This window comes from Lemur catta, chromosome 14 (genome assembly GCF_020740605.2).
Source record: "Lemur catta isolate mLemCat1 chromosome 14, mLemCat1.pri, whole genome shotgun sequence".
NCBI classification, from domain to species: domain Eukaryota; kingdom Metazoa; phylum Chordata; class Mammalia; order Primates; family Lemuridae; genus Lemur; species Lemur catta.
In genome coordinates this window covers 22,900,339-22,916,786 of record NC_059141.1, presented here as the reverse complement: position 1 = coordinate 22,916,786, position 16,448 = coordinate 22,900,339, and the positions used below count along the sequence as shown (strand labels likewise).

Below are 16,448 nucleotides of genomic sequence, written 5' to 3'. Positions count from 1 at the left end.
GGTGGGGGCTGGAGCATTCGGCTGGGGGCTTGTAATTGGCGCCATCAGCACGTTTTGCGGAGTGCAGTATGGTGCAGTCTTTTAGTGCAGGAATTTTAAGGAGAAAAGCATGGCACACGTTTCTTAGGGGGAAAAAAAAGTGGCCATTAAAAGGGGAGCAGCAAGAAGGGCATACTCTTGCCTTCACGTTACCTAGGAATCTTAGTATAGAAAGAAAACAGGAGGAAGCCATGTTTCCTCCTAATACTAAAGAGGGGAGGTGGAGAAAATAGTGTATGGATTAGTTAAATTCTTTTATTTAAAAGGCATCAGTTTCTATTATTTATACCCTCCTCTTCAGCCCCCTAAAATGGTGTTCACGCAACATTTAGCTAATATTTTTACAAAATGTCCATAGCCAAGCAAGCCTAGAAATACCAAATTTAAATCTGTTCTCTTTTGGAGTTTAGCATTTTCTTTACAACATGAAAATATATTTTCTTTGTGCTCAGGACAGTTCCTTAAATATATTATTTCATTGAATATCAAACCTTTCCGCAGAGTTCTGCCTTCTGCTTTAAGAAACTATTAGTTACTGAAGGGTTTAAATCTCAGCTTGTTTGCTTAGCTGGCTTTACTGTGCTGATTATTTTCTAATTCTCAAACATATTATCAATATCTATGATATTAAGATTAATAATCCTATTGAAAACTTACATTTTATAAGAATGCAGTCTTATTTAAAATTATACCTGTTATAATCATTACAGAGATAATTTTGATTCCTCAGTCTAAAATTTTAGAAAAATATTTGTGGTTGTATGGTGCAAAAGAGAACTACCCTTCTTTACCAATTAGTCTTTGTAGTCAGAGAATAGGGTTTCTTATTTATACAAAGTACAGGATAAATAAAATAGGATAAATAAAAAAGCACTAAGTATGGTGCTTATAAATTTAATAGACAGATTTTCATGCTATTAAGTGTATATTAAATGTTACCTGCTTTCTTATGCCAACCCAACCTAAGTTGTTGTCAAAATCAAGCCTCTGAAATAAGAACAGGATTCTTTAAAATATCCTGTTGCTGTGGATATTATCACAATAAATATTTACTATCCGTATAAACATTTTCTCCTACTGAAGCAAATGCTGCCTTGTTTGACTGGAGCTACATCAATAAACTGCAGTGCGTCTAATAAAGCCACTCAGTGTCTGGGTTTAACTAATGGCCGATTTTCATGGCTTTGACAGTGAGCTGTGTGCGTTATTTTCTCCTGATATTGTAAAAATAATGAGAGCAAATTAGAACAATCAGTTTACACAGATAGCTCCTGATTGGAGGCGATGGGCAATATGGCAGCAGGTAATCCATCTTCAGGCTCCTGTCACATTAACTTCAGCAGTGTGAAAAGATCAGGTGGAGTAAGCAGGGATCCTGCCCAATCGGAACACTGAAATTAATGAGAAGAGCATTGTTCTGTGATCAACCTTTTAATTAGCGAGACTAGAAATGGAGGGAGTGATGAAGGCAGCACCACAGCTGCACAGTGCCAGGCACAACTTCTATAAAGGGAAAGAAAAAAAATCTGTGGGTTTTATATTAATATTACCTTTTTCTTGCTGTATACAGGCATTTTATTTCCATTCTAGAGCTGGTTCACAGACTTAAAAAACCCTGCCTACATTCCAAAGTAATGTCAGAAATATTGTTGATGTAGTAATAATCTATAGACTATAATTCTATAAGGAGTCATTTAGGATTTTGATTACCAGCACACTTTCTTTGGCATTGTACTCTGGGTTTTAAGTTTTTATTTTCTAAAAATCAGGTAACCAGAGGAATTAAATTTTAAAAAGTTCTGCTTTGTCAACTGCCCCCCACCTCATAACTGCAGTTTAGAGTTTTCCTTGCAAGTAACGTGAGAGTTTTCTCATTCGGAGCACTTCTGTCACTTAGAGTTATTCAAAAGAGGAGCAAAATCCAGGCAGTAAACTATGGCATATTTAAATTGTATTCTTTTCCTATTTCTGTTTATTAAGAAATTCGCTGTTTTGTTTTTGTATTTCCTTTGCAATTGACTTCTCATTGTTGGGGCTGTGTTATTTCAGTTCATGTAATTGAGAATTGAATATCAATCCAGTGTGGTGTTTATAAGAGGAAGAGGAAAAAATCTATGCAGTAACTGAGACTAAAGGCTGATTCATCCAGTTAAAGCTCAGATATATGAAAATTAAAACCTTGTTAATCACTCCTGTAATATTGGGGGGAAATGGTGTAAGGCTGTGGAAGACATTAATGAGCTAAATTTTCTAAACTAAATCAGCCCCTGTTTTCTAGACCTTTTTTAGAAAGCTTTAACTTTGGAGAAGTATATGAGGCCATCAGGATTTGCAGTATTTTAGTCTTTATATGTTAAGCTTAGTGGCTTACTATAAAAGTAAGTAATGATGTAAGCTATGTAAATTAATTCAGATATCTTCAAAAGATAGATAAAATAATTTTTTTCGTGATATTAAGAGTTAATTAACTTAGGTATTTACTTATAAGTATTAATACATTAAAGCTGGTTATCCAGTACCCATCTGAGTATAGAATTAGTAGGAAAGAGCCTAAAGTATAGTATGAAATATTTAGGTAAGGTATAAGGTGATCTTTTTTCATTACAGTTAATAGGACTTTAAAAAATATTTATAGCTAATGTAGATTATACATAACTTACAGCTCGAAGATATGCATTTATAGAAGCTCAAGTCCCTAATATTAAGCCTCTATGCAAAACTCATAAAAGAAAAGCACCTCACTTCCTCCTAGTACCATCTCCTTACCTGTGCCCCCCAAAAATTCAGGATTCTATTAGAACCGAAATCTGATTTTTGTTTTGTTTTGAGATAGTGAGCTTTTCCTGAAAACATTCATTTAGACTTGTATGTATCAGTATTTTATAATCAGTGACATAATACCAAATAGTATTTAGGACTCCCTCCAGACAACTCTTTAATAGACTGGCTACTGTGCATATTAATATTTTAAAGCCCACTTGTTATTATTTTGTAGGGTACTTTTCTACATTCCTAATCTAAAAGAGAGATTTTTATTCTTAAAAATTTTATGGTTTTTGTGGATTTTCATTGTGTAAACATTCTTCTCTCTATAGTTTGACAGTTTCAGAAGACTGGGCTCATAAGCTCTCCATGAATAAATATGTTCTTAGTCATATGGTGTAAAAAGATCACTTACAAAGCTTGTGAAACCTGAGCCGTCCTTTTGAACCTTTCACTACCCATGAGCTCAGGATTCATACATGTAAAATTTTATTCTTGTGTCGTGACTTCAGCTTCTGAGGCAAATGAACTGTGAATTTAAATGACTCTTCCACTCCGTACCAAGTTTCTATGAAAATAAAATTGTATCTTTCTCTTTTTTCTAAAAGGAAAGTTCCATCTGACTTAGTGTTTCTGTCAATTTCTGTTCCCATTGTTAGAGTTCTTTTCTACAAAGATGTTTCTTAGGATTAGCGTAAAATAAACATCCTGAGTTTTATTTTGTTTTATTTTTTTGTTTGTTTGTTTGTTTTGGTTTTTTTGAGACAGAGTCTCGCTGTGTTGCCCAGGCTGGTCTTGAGCTCCTTGGCTCAGGTGATCCTCCAGCCTCAGCCTTCCCAATAGCTGAGACGAGAGGCATGGGCTACTGGTCCCAGCTAGACGTCCCATTTTTTGAAGGCATCTTTTTTGTTTATACTAGTAATCTCAAAAATGTTCAGCTGGCCAAATGGCCAAGAAACGCCCTTTTAATTTCCTTACACAGCTAAAGTTACTAATCCCAAGGCTACTAATCCCAATAGGGTTCACCTTAGAGAAATTCTCCTTAGTCTAGTCCTTAGAGGTTACCCAGTACACCTTTATTTACAGTTCTTATGCATACAACCAGGGGAATCTATAAAGGTTATTATAATCCTTTCTTAGGTTTTATTTATTTATTATTATTATTTTTTTTTTTTTTTTGACAAAGTCTCACATTGTTCCCTGGGCTAGAGTGCCATGGTGTCAGCCTAGCTCACAGCAACCTCAAACTCCTGGGCTCAAGCAATCCTACTGCCTCAGTCTCCTGAGTAGCAGGGACTGCAGGCATGCACCACCATGCCCAGCTAATTTTATATATGTATACCTTTTAGTTGTCCTGCTAATTTCTTTCTTTCTTTTTTTTTTTTTTTTTTGGTAGAGATGGGGTCTCGTTCTTGTTCAGGCTGGTCTCAAACTCCTAACCTCAAACGATCTGCCCTCCTCGGCCTTCCAGACTGCTAGGATTACAGGCGTGAGCCACCACACCCAGCCCCCTTTCTCAGTTTTCTTCACTCCTCTACCAGCCCCCATTTTTAGTTTTAGGGTATGTTCCCATATAAAGATTGAAAAATGTCTATTTTCTTTCTTATGTATGTATCCAAGATGGAAGACCTTTATCTTTTCTTATTTTTCTAGTTTTCTGCTACTTACAAGTTTGAGGAGAAAAGAGAATACATTAATATTTATTGAGCCACTTTGTCTAGGCATCTTGGGCTAGCTATGTGTTATCTGTTTCAATCCTCATGCGAACCTGATGGACACTACCCCTATCTTACCTGAAGCTTAGAAAAGTTAAACCTTTTCCCAAGTTCTCACATCTTTTAGTTGTAGGCCAAGTTTTGAACTCAGGATCTGACTTAAGAGGCCTTGCTCAGCAGACTGCTTTTCAAATGGTATTTGGAGGTACCCTGTACCTCTCCTACGAGGATGCTTGACTCTCCATTACATAGTACCTATAGCTTTTCTCCATTTGATTTCTATAGCACTTAAAAAAAATTCTTATAGATTCTATTATAGTTTGTAATCTATAGTACTTTTGACATCTAGCAAATGTTATTTCCTCATGTTCCCCCTACTCCCACCCCTTGCTGCTTATAATATATTTGTTCAGGCTGAACTGAGCCATGTAGTGTATTCAGAAACTTAACTATCTCATTTCTGGGTTACCTAGTCAGTAATTCTATGTAGCTTTTAAATGCTTACTCAATAATAATTACCTACCTTATGAACATAGTATACAGGTCTTTTTCTTTTCTTTTCTTTCTTTCTTTTTTTTTTTGAGACAGAGTCTTTCTCTGTTGCCCAGGCTAAGAGTGCAATGGTGTCATGATAGCTCACTACAACCTCAAACTCCTGGGCTCAAGTGATCCTCCTGCCTCAGCCTCCCAAATAGCTGTGACTATAGGCATGCACCACCATGCCTGGCTGATTTTGTTTCCTGTTTTTACTAGAGATGGGGGTCTCACTCTTGTTCTTGCTCAGGCTGGTCTCGAACGCCTGACCTCAAGCGATCCTCTGCTTTAGCCTCCCAGAGTGCTAGGATTATAGACATGAGCCACTGCACCCAGCTTTATACAGGTCTTCAAAGGATTTGAGATGACTTCATGGCTCCGTATTACAGTATTCTGCATATCAAATGAGCGAAATAGTATTGAACACTCGAATCAAGGTGGTCACTCATACCTTAGTAATTGTTTTAGAGGTTGTTTTGGAGTACACACCTTATCCTATTGTCTGTGTCAGGATTTGCAACATGCATTGACAGTCCTTTCATACCAAAAAATTTATTTTTCCTGCTTAAACTTTGGTATTAATTTTGTCAATTAAAAAATGTCTCTTCAGGCTTCAAAGCCCAGGTTTGTCTAATTACACTTTAGTAAATATTTTTATATTTCCATTCATGATTCTAGATGGTTTGGTGATTGTGAAGACATGATTAGGGTATCAGAATTTAGTTGGACTTTGAAATCCTCTGTGTCAGAGAGGAGTCTTAGGACAAGGATGAGTGATTAGAAGAAACAGGTTAATGAAAAACAAATGAAAACAAAAAAGCAAACAAACATGAATATTATTGCGTGTGTGTGTGTGTGTGTGTGTGTGTGTGTGTGTGTGTGTGTAACTCTCTAGGTATTCTCTAATGGAAAGGACAGAAATTTTTGACAGTTAAGGGTGGCATAAATTTCCTGCACAGACTTATAAAAGTATGTAAGAATGGCCGGGCGCGGTGGCTCACGCCTGTAATCCTAGCACTCTGGGAGGCCGAGGCGGGTGGATTGCTCAAGGTCAGGAGTTCGAGACCAGCCTGAGCGAGACCCTGTCTCTACTAAAAATAGAAAGAAATTATCTGGCCAACTAAAAATATATATACAAAAAATTAGCCGGGCATGGTGGCACATGCCTGTAGTCCCAGCTACTCGGGAGGCTGAGGCAGTAGGATTGCTTAAGCCCAGGAGTTTGAGGTTGCTGTGAGCTAGGCTAACGCCACGGCACTCACTCTAGCCCGGGCAACAAAGTGAGACTCTGACTCAAAAAAAAAAAAAAAAAAAAGTATGTAAGAAGTACTTGCTCACATGGAGAGCCAAGACCGTGACGAACAGGAACATTAAAATCTTTCTAAAAGAATTAATGTAAATTTAAATATGTTTTATACCTCAAGCATCTCTTCTCTAACTTTTAATCGACATTTTCTAGGAATATCTAAGAGCATAAGAAATTTAATTATACAGATTTTTTTTTTTTTATGTGAGAGCAAGCCAAAAGGGAAATAGAGAAAACTATGTTTAAAAAGAAATGGTTCCTACAGTGTTAACTATGGAGTCTGTAGCGTGACTCTGTAATGGAATATCATGGCGGGGGGTATAATACTGTAAATAAGATGAATATGCCACTTGTGGATTAATGGGCAACCTAAAGAGTGGCTTTATTTACATCTATGTGTGAGGTTCATTTTCAGTTTGTATATTTTCTCTTATTTTTGTGATTGGAGTACTTACAAACCTGACAGTTTAATTAGGGAACTTTTTTAAAAAATCGGTTTCCTTGAATCTTCCTTTATATTTGTTTTGTAGGATTAATATAGTGTCATTTTAGACTGTGAAATAGGTTGAAGGATTTTTCTTTAACCTTTTCTCTGGATAATAACTTAAGGAAAAGAGATAGTTTCTGAAATATATTAAGTCCATAAAATACAGCTTTTTAAAAATTTGCCTATGAAAGATAAAGGGTAAATAAAGACATCACAGGTATCCAGATTACAGAAGATTCCATTTGCAGCGATAGTTTTATGAATATGGTATGCTTTTCAAAGCTTTGGGTACCGAGTAATGTAAACTTGAATACATCTAGCCTGGGGTACTACAGGAGCCACTATCTCAACATTATAATGTAATAATATGCAATGTGTAAGACAAGTTATAAGAGGCAAATTGTATGCCAGAGTAAATGGTCTCATTATAAAGTTTGTATAGGATTAATTTTCACTTACACAAGTTAGATTCTCAAATTATATTTATTGAGTCTGAAAGACTTCAAACAAAAAAAATTTATGAAATATGTTTTTTAAAGCACTAAAATCCAGAGATTGTATCATTAAATTTGACAGCCTTTCTGTACCATTACAGGTATTTATTGAACATTTATAATGTGTCAAACATTGGGCTAATGGTTTTATATACATTTTTCTCTTGAATCATCACAACAACTCATTAGCCATTTAACACCCTATGTTATATACAAAAGAACCAGAACTCAGATCAAGCAACTTACCCAAGGTCATATTGCTTGTTGCAGAACTGGAATTTGAACCCAGACTGTCTGGCCCCATGGCCCTGTGCTTTGAAACCACTGTGTTTGTGAATTTTAGTACATAGAAATTAGGGTATATGTTGCAAATGGGAGGGATTATCTAAAATGTTCTCTGTGGTGCCTATTAAATGTTAACTGTTTACTATTAATAACTACTAGCCAGGAGTTAGAAATCGCAAAAGTAGGCAAATTGGTTATAAAAAGAAAAATCATGATACAATAGTACATTTTAGGTTTGTTATTCTCTTGCACTTACAGTATTTTCCTTTTCAGCATTCTATATGAGATGATAAAAATTAAAAATACCTCAATTAGCAACCACAAAAAAGTAAAAGTGTTAATTGAACCTTGTAATCTCCTCTTACTGTCTGTTAGGCTTTTCTTTTCAGGCTTTGATTGTGTGTAATAAAACTGTTGCTTAATTAATGCCAGGATTCTGATGCCATTGGAGGCCACATAAGAGAGTGAAGTAGAGAAACCAAGAGACAGCATCAAATAGCTTTTTTGTCATGTTAATTTAGATCTGTCATTCTTGTTCTACTTCATGACATACCACTCCCACCAGATACTAGACGGGTGAACTGAAAGAGAAGCTGCAGTGAATCCTGTCTTAGGAAAATCACAACTCCTGATTGAGGTTCTCATCAAGCTAATGAATAACTGTTTTCACACAATATTTCACCCCTAGTTTGAGCTGCTCTTAGAATGAGTGTGGCCGTGTTAATGTGACCAGCAGACAGAATACAAAACCAAACAAAGGTGGTAAATTGGCATCTTGCTTGTGTGGTATGTACAGGAAGGATCTAGAACTGATGTCAATGGCTTACTGTCTTTGACAGAATGATGCTTGTCTGTAACCAGAGCACAAGAGGAGAAGGCATACTGACTTGTATTAATCTTCATTTCACATGCTAAAAAACGAAATTGTAACCATTTCCCTAGGAAATTACTAAAGCTCCCTTTAATTATGGACATATTTTTTGAGGGATCCATATGCTTTAAATAAAAAGTTGATAGGACGTGTTTGCTAGATTATAACTCAAAAAATATTTTCTTAATTTTGAAAATACAGAAAACTGAACAACACATAATAGTCTTCCTTAAAATGAATTTACATTAAAGGTGACTCTTTACATTCTCTTCTTTTTCTTTCTCTCATTTTTCTTCCTTGATTCAAGGAACTTATTAATTAGCTGGTTTTATATGTGTATTGATTTGAACAAGAGTGTTGAAAAGCCATGTTTCTTTCAGGATGGGAAAGATTTGAAATCCAACCATGAAAAATGAAGCCCCTTTTATTTCTGGCTGCATTCCCAGAATGGTTGTGTGTATTATAATTATTGAACTTTTAGCTCCTGCTCTAATTCTGTCTGGATTGTATAGGATTACAACATTATAACTAAATTGTACTTTCTGGTGATATCCAAATGTGAAATAGACGTTGTTAACTGGAGGCATTGATATCATCATAATTTCCAATGGTTAAGGTGCCCATAGAAAAGGGAGTTTACAAACATGGGGAAAAAATACAGGCTTTAAATTGAATAGGTCTCTATTGTTGGGGCTTATTTAATGCTAATAAATAATTGTTTTAGAATGGATGGAACTAGGTTAAATGTGCAGCCAAACCTTTCTATTCTCCACCGAAGAGCAAGGTTCTCTTAACACTGACCTACTTTGCTCTTATACAGTACTATAGGTACAGTGGTTATGAAGTCATGAAGAAAAAAGTAGATGAGACCAGAAAGATATTTTAGTAGGAAGTGCTTGGTAGCATGTTTGTTGGTGGAACATAATGTTGCCACAAATCATGAATAAATATTTGGAATTCTCTAATATTATAGCAGTTATAACCATTTTTAAGCCTCCTTTCTAAGTAGATATTTCTCTCCTGGCTTTCTGTGCTGTGAACTTTACAAAACTGGCATAGGCAGCCTATTAATTATTCATATCATAGCAACAATTAAAGCAAATTAAAAATAAAAATCGCCATATTGCATGTAACTGTGGGCAGCACCAAACTGTGTCAGCTCTGTAAGGGCCTGTGGTGTTTCCTTAGTTAAAAGTGCTAGAGGGAGCTCTAACCTTGTTCAGAGTGGTGGCATATGGGAACAATTGTCTGTATGTGGCCACAGGGTTGAAAGTGAAGATAGAGGCTCAGGCTCTTGTGTGGTAAAAATTTCAATCTTTTTTATTAGAAGTCCCTGTTTCTTTTCATATCAGAAAATAAGGGCTAGGACAGTCTATCTGTAACAAAACAGAACTTTATTCACCCTTGTCTCCCTTTCTGTGAATGTAATCATCTCCTCCTAACACAGTATTCAGGATTTCCTGAATTTGATGCAGTAAATTTTTACAAAGTGAACACACTTGTATAATCACCACCCAGATTTTAAAAAGAAAAGAGAAATAAAAAAGAACATTACTAGAGCCCACTGCTACTTTCAAGTCACTACCCTTCCAAGGGTAACCATCATCCTCACTTCTAACGCCGTATATTAGTTTTGTCTATTTTTAAGCCTAATATAAATGGAACCCTACATGAGTACTTATTTTTGCTGTATGAATTACTTCACTGTTTTTTAGAGTCATTAATATTGTTGCATATAGTTGTAATTTGTTTATTCTCATTGATATGTAATGTTTCAGTATACATATTAATAAATACCACAATTTATCCATTTTACTGTAGGTGAACATTGGGTTTCTTTTAGATTTTGATAACTACCATAAAATTCTTATATATATCTTTTCATGAATATATACAATGAATGTATTTGAGTGAATATGTAACTAGGAGAGGAATTGGAATTTCCAAATTTCCCAATTTATAGGGCAGTAAATGAGAGAGTTCCATTGTTCCTTTTCCTCACCAACCAACACTCGGTGTTGGCTTTTTCATTGTAGCATTCTAGTGATGTATGGTAGTATCACATATCATGTTTTGAGTTGTTTGTTTAATTGTGGTAAAAAACACATAACATAAAATCTACCATCTTCCAAGTGTACAGTTTAGTAATGTTAAGTGTATTCATGTTATTGTCACATTGTGTTTTTAATTTAAATTTCCCTGAACACTATTAAAATTGAGCATATTTTTAAATGTTGATTGGCCATTTGGATGTGCAGTTCAAGTCTTTGCTCATTTTTCTACTGGGTTTTATGTATTTTTTGTAAGGATTTGTTAGGAGTTCTTTATGTAAATTCTGGATACAAATTCTTTGATGTACGTACTGCAAATATTTTCTCCTACTCTGTGCTTGCCTTTTTACTTTTTTAATGATGTCTATTGATGACCTGAACAGAGGTTTTAATTTTTATATGGTCCAATTTATTGATTTTTGCCATGTATAGTTAGTATTTTTACTTTCTCCTTAAGAAATCTATTCCTTTTCCAATGTCATGAAGATATTATAGTTGTTCTAAAATTTTTATTGTTTTACCTTTCATGTTTAGATTTATAGTCCATTTTGTTTTTGTGTATGGTGTAAGGTAGAGGTGAGAATTCTTTATTTTCAATGTGATACCCAGTTGATACAGCACCATTTATTGAAATGTATGTTTCCCACTGTACTAAATTATTTTCTTTGTCATAAATTATGTGAATATATATCTATGGGCCTTTTATCAAAATCTTGAACTCTGCTAGTAAGTTCTCCAGCTTTGTTGTTATTCTTCAAAATTGGTTATTCTTGGCCATTTTCATTTCCATATAAATTTTAGAATCAACTTGTCAATACTGCCATCAGTATGACCTTTGCATCGTCTAGTACAGCACTTGTGCATGGAAGGTTCTCAATATATTTATTGAAATATATGGAGAGAGATGTATTGACATAGATATATAGAAAGATTACCCTATATGCAAAAAATTCCCTAAGTTGAAGTTTCCTCTGATTTTCCCAGAGCCTTTTAGCCTGGCTCTAGTTAGCTGCTCTTACAATCTAAATCACATCTTAAATTTTCTGTGTTTTCTTCACAGTTCTATCCCCCATCCCATCAGCTAATGGTGTTCACACAAGTTAGCATATTTAAAAAGTATTTCAATTCATAATTCCCCTTCCTGGGGAATTTGGCATGATGTTTTTATAACAACTCTAGGAAATAGGTGGTATTTCTCTACTTTACAGTTGAAAAATATCAAGGCTTGCTAGCTTGCTAACTAGCTTGCTCAGGTCTACGTAGTTTGTGTGTGACAGAACTTTGGCTTGAACCTGGGCTTGCCTGACACTGTGCAGTACTTACCTTTGAAATAATTATCACCTCCAGAAGTAATGCCCTGGCTCCTTGGTATTATCCTTAAGAATACATCCTCCAAAATGTCTTGATTCTTTGGTCCAACCCCCCAAATCCCATTCTCACTGCTATTCTCTTTAATGTCCATTCTGATATCAGCACACTCTTTCATCCTTATTTACTTACAATGTAGTCCTCACTAGATTGCTCTCTGTCGAAAAGTGCTATCACCATGCTTCAAATTCTACTTGTAACGTCCAGTGGAACTTAATTCTTTCAAATGAAAATCAAAGCTCAGGGCTTGTCCATATTTATTTATTATAGTAGCTAATATGCCATCTTGACCTTGAGGACACTTGATGGCCTTTGGAATCTGAAAGAAAAAAAGTCTCCGTGGTACAGAGTCTATGGCCTACAATGGTGAAAATTATACTGGCAAAGAGCAGTAGCCATCTGATCATGACCACTACAACCTTGATAAAGCTTTGAGAGGATTCCAGTAGGGTTCTCATATCTATTTGCAGACTCTTCTTATAGCCCTACTATAGTCATGTGTCCCTTATTAATGGTGATACATCATAAGCAATGCATCATTAAGCGATTTCATCATGATTTGAACATCATAGAGTGTACTTACACAAACCTGGATGGTATAGCCTACTACAACTAGGCTATATGGTATAGCCTATTTCTCCTAGGCTGCAAACCTATACAGCATGTTAGTGTACTAAATATTGTAGTCAATTGTAATACAATGGTAAGTATTTGTGTATCTAAACATATCTAAACATAGAAAAGGTACAATAAAAATACAGTAGTATAATCCTACAGGACTACCACTGTATGAACAGTCATTGACTGAAACATCATTACATAGTGCATGACTATACTTTGATTTGGCCCAAAGTAAGACCAGTTAGTATATATAATTTTTTGCCACCATGTGAAATAAAGACGTCTTTAATAAAGAGGTACATTCATTTATTGGCAGTTTCCTAGAAAACCTTTTCTTAAATACTGGGACCCATGAGGAGGGATGGATGGGGAAATTATCTGGAGAGTAAATGTGAAAGAAATGAGGCATATTGGGACAGAAAATTTCAAGGAGGCATTACTAGGGCTTCAGATCCTAGTGTCAAATATAAAAAAAAAGGTTAAAACTGTAAAAAAAATTTTTAATTTCTTTTTCCTTTTTATTTTTGGTGGTGAGATCTCTGTCACCTGGGCTAGAGAATGCAGTGGTGTCATCGTAGCTCACTGCAATCTCATACTCCTGGCTCAGCCTTGTGAGTAGCTAGGACTACACACCACGGCTTTTTTTTTTTTTTTTAGAGACAAGGTCTTGCTCTGTTGCCCGGGCTGATCCTCCCACCTCAAGTGATCCTCCCACCTCTACCTCCTGAAGTGCTAGGATTACAAGCATGAGCCACCACGCCTGGCCAAAATTTTTTTTAAGTTTTAAATTATTAATTTTAGAATATTTTAAGCATGTAGAAAAGAGAGTAATAATGTTACCCATGTACCTGTCACTCAGAATGATAAAAACTCAATTATAAACTCAATAAAGCTCAATAAAAACTCTTCACATTAAAAACTCAATTGTTTAAGAAAAGTTTTGATTTATTCTTGGAATTATGGAATATGTTGTTTACCCCAATAGTGTGAAAAACATATATTAACTACTATATTTTTTTAATTTTAGGAATATGCTTAAGCTCTGATATGATTTTTTGTAAGTATAAAAATGTGAAGAATGAATCTCTATTTTTAAATTTATTTAGTCAAATATTTAGGTTAAAATATAACCAGATTATAGACTCAACATGTTAAGTGCCATAGTGAGCCTCAGATGATCCCATCCACTCATTCCTTTTACAAATGAGGTCCCATGCCAGTAGAGACTTGCCCAAGGTGTCATAGCTAATTAGTGACTTAGACTGGGCCTGAATCTCTTTTACATCATGTTGCCTAACTTTTGCTGTAGGGCTATGTGAAAACACTTATGTCAAGTATAAGAAAACTTTTTCATGAGTGGTTTGTTTCCAAAGCATCAAATTTCTTTTTTTTTTTTTTTTTTTGAGACAGAGTCTCACTTTGTTGCCCGGGCTAGAGTGAGTGCCGTGGCATCAGCCTAGCTCACAGCAACCTCAAACTCCTGGGCTTAAAGCGATCCTACTGCCTCAGCCTCCCGAGTAGCTGGGACTACAGGCATGAGCCACCATGCCCGGCTAATTTTTTTTGTATATATATTTTTAGTTGGCCAGACAATTTCTTTCTATTTTTGGTAGAGACGGGGTCTCACTCTTGCTCAGGCTGGTCTCGAACTCCTGACCTCAAGCGATCCACCCGCCTCGGCCTCCCAGAGCTAGGATTACAGGCGTGAGCCACCGCGCCCGGCCAAATTTCTGTATGTATTCCTTAAGTGGAAAATGAAAATAGAGTAACTACAGAATGTTTGACAGTGAGAAAAATTTCATGAGAAAGAGTTGGTACCCCTGAGTTTCATATTTATAGTGTTCAATATAAGCTTAAGCCACACCCAGGTGAAGTGAAAAGGTTGGTTAGTAAACCAGAAAATGTCTTCAAGAAACCATTTCATGCTTTAAGAAAAGCCAAGTTCTGCATAGAAAAGATACAATTCCTATTTCTAAATAAGCGCACAAATATTATGGAGGTAACTGTCTTCCTGATTTTCCTTGTCTTATTCCACCTCTCTTCTCAGCACACATATGCCCAAAACCCCTGGTGGGAGTTTGTCTCATTTTGAAAAAAAAATTTTTTGTGACCCTCAAAATTCAGTGTTTTTGGTTTTTTTTGTGTGGTTTTTTTTTTCAGAAAAGCCAAAAATCTGCAATCTCTGGTCCCTGAAATCCCCTAAGAATGGTTTCCTTGTGAGGGACATATAAATAACCTTCAAACAAAATTACAAGGTTAAAGAGTTTTTCTGTCAATTTTTGAGAGAAAAGGGGTGGATGATGACAGCCAGAATTTTAGTCTGGTTTCTGCCCTAGCTCTGTCTTTACTGATTACTAAAACAAAGTAGAAAGTTGGAAAGAAGCAAAATGTACTCTGCCCTACAGGATGTTGGCTCTTCAGTTGAAATTGGTAAAATGGATTTTAAAAATTAGAGTAACGCACTGAGAGTCTTGTTACCATTCTGATAATTTCCTTACTATTTTTCCTTCACTAAATTTGGGTGTTAGGGGAATACGTTTTAGCAATAGCTCTGAAAGATTGAAAATGAGACTAAAAAAAGCAAAATACTAATCTCTTTTATTCCATATTACAGAAAATACTTTCAGGTCTTCCTTTTGCTTTTTTCTGTCTTCTCCAATTATTTTTTTATTTTTTATTTTTTTTTGAGACAGAGTCTCACTCTGTTGCCCGGGCTAGAGTGAGTGCTGTGGCGTCAGCCTAGCTCACAGCAACCTCAAACTCCTGGGCTTCAGCGATCCTACTGCCTCAGCCTCCTGAGTAGCTGGGACTACAGGCATGCACCACCATGCCCGACTAATTTTTTCTATATATATTTTTAGTTGGCCAGATAATTTCTTTCTATTTTAGTAGAGACGGGGTCTCGCTCTTGCTCAGGCTGGTCTCGAACTCCTGACCTTGAGCTATCCACCCGCCTCGGCCTCCCAGAGTGCTAGGATTACAGGCGTGAGCCACGGCACCCGGCCTTCTCCAATTATTAAGTTTCATGAAACCATAACCTAGTATCAGTCATTATTCCTTTTGGAAGTTCAGTTTTGCTTTGATTCTTAAATTGTTACATAGTAATATTTTACATATTTTATTCCATGAAAATATTGAAAGCAATATTCAAATATGGGTTAGATTGGAAAATTTGAGTGCCTATGGACAAAGCATCGACATTAGTGCTTGCATCTTTTCCAAATATGTTTACACCACAAGACATTTTACCACTGCACTCGCAAAAAGCAATATCCACCCCTTACATTAGTTTGGATTAAAAATTCTGTTTACCTGGGAAGTAAGCTGAGGTGTATTATAAAAAGAAAAAGAATTCTGTTTACCAAATATTTTTGAGCTGTTGCCATATACATACAAAGACTTATATCATAATCTTTGCCCTACAGGGCTTAAAATCTAGTTTGAAAGTGAGGGTTTCTAAACATAAAATTATTACAAAAGCAAAGAAGATTGTATTTATTAAAGTATTAAGCTAATTATAGTCAGCAACTATGTAGATTGTAATCTTTTCTAGTTAAGATCTTAATGACAGTTTATGCCCTCACTATGTGCCAGTTGTTTTTCTAAATGCCTTTATATTATCTTATTTTTATCCCAGGTAATAACTATAAGTATCACCATTTTATAGATGAGGAATATCTGGCACAGAGAGGTTAAGTAACTTACCCAAGATCACACTCCAAGTAAATGGTAGATTTTTTTTATGATGGTTATTGGAGACATTTGAGCTGGTCTCGATGCTCATGTAAACCTCTTTTGGTTATAGCAAATGCATTTATCCATTTATGCAAAGCAGTCCTGGTCTTCTTAGTCATTGACTTGGAGCTTCATTGTCACTAAAAAGAGGAAGGACCAGAATTTCATTTTAGAAAAAC

At 35.6% G+C, this 16,448-nt stretch overlaps 1 protein-coding gene across 9 annotated transcripts in view; it reads left to right on the top strand.

The window, feature by feature from the left end:
* Nucleotides 1-16,448, top strand: part of BTRC (beta-transducin repeat containing E3 ubiquitin protein ligase) — a 161,705-nt gene that overhangs the window by 97,070 nt on the left and 48,187 nt on the right. The window contains exon 2 of one of the 9 annotated variants that reach the window (XM_045568589.1): nucleotides 13,562-13,591. The exons of the other annotated variants lie outside the window; for them this stretch is intronic. The gene's annotated coding sequence lies outside the window, so the exon portion shown is untranslated. The remainder of the gene's footprint in view (nucleotides 1-13,561; nucleotides 13,592-16,448) is intronic. 9 annotated transcript variants of the gene reach the window in all.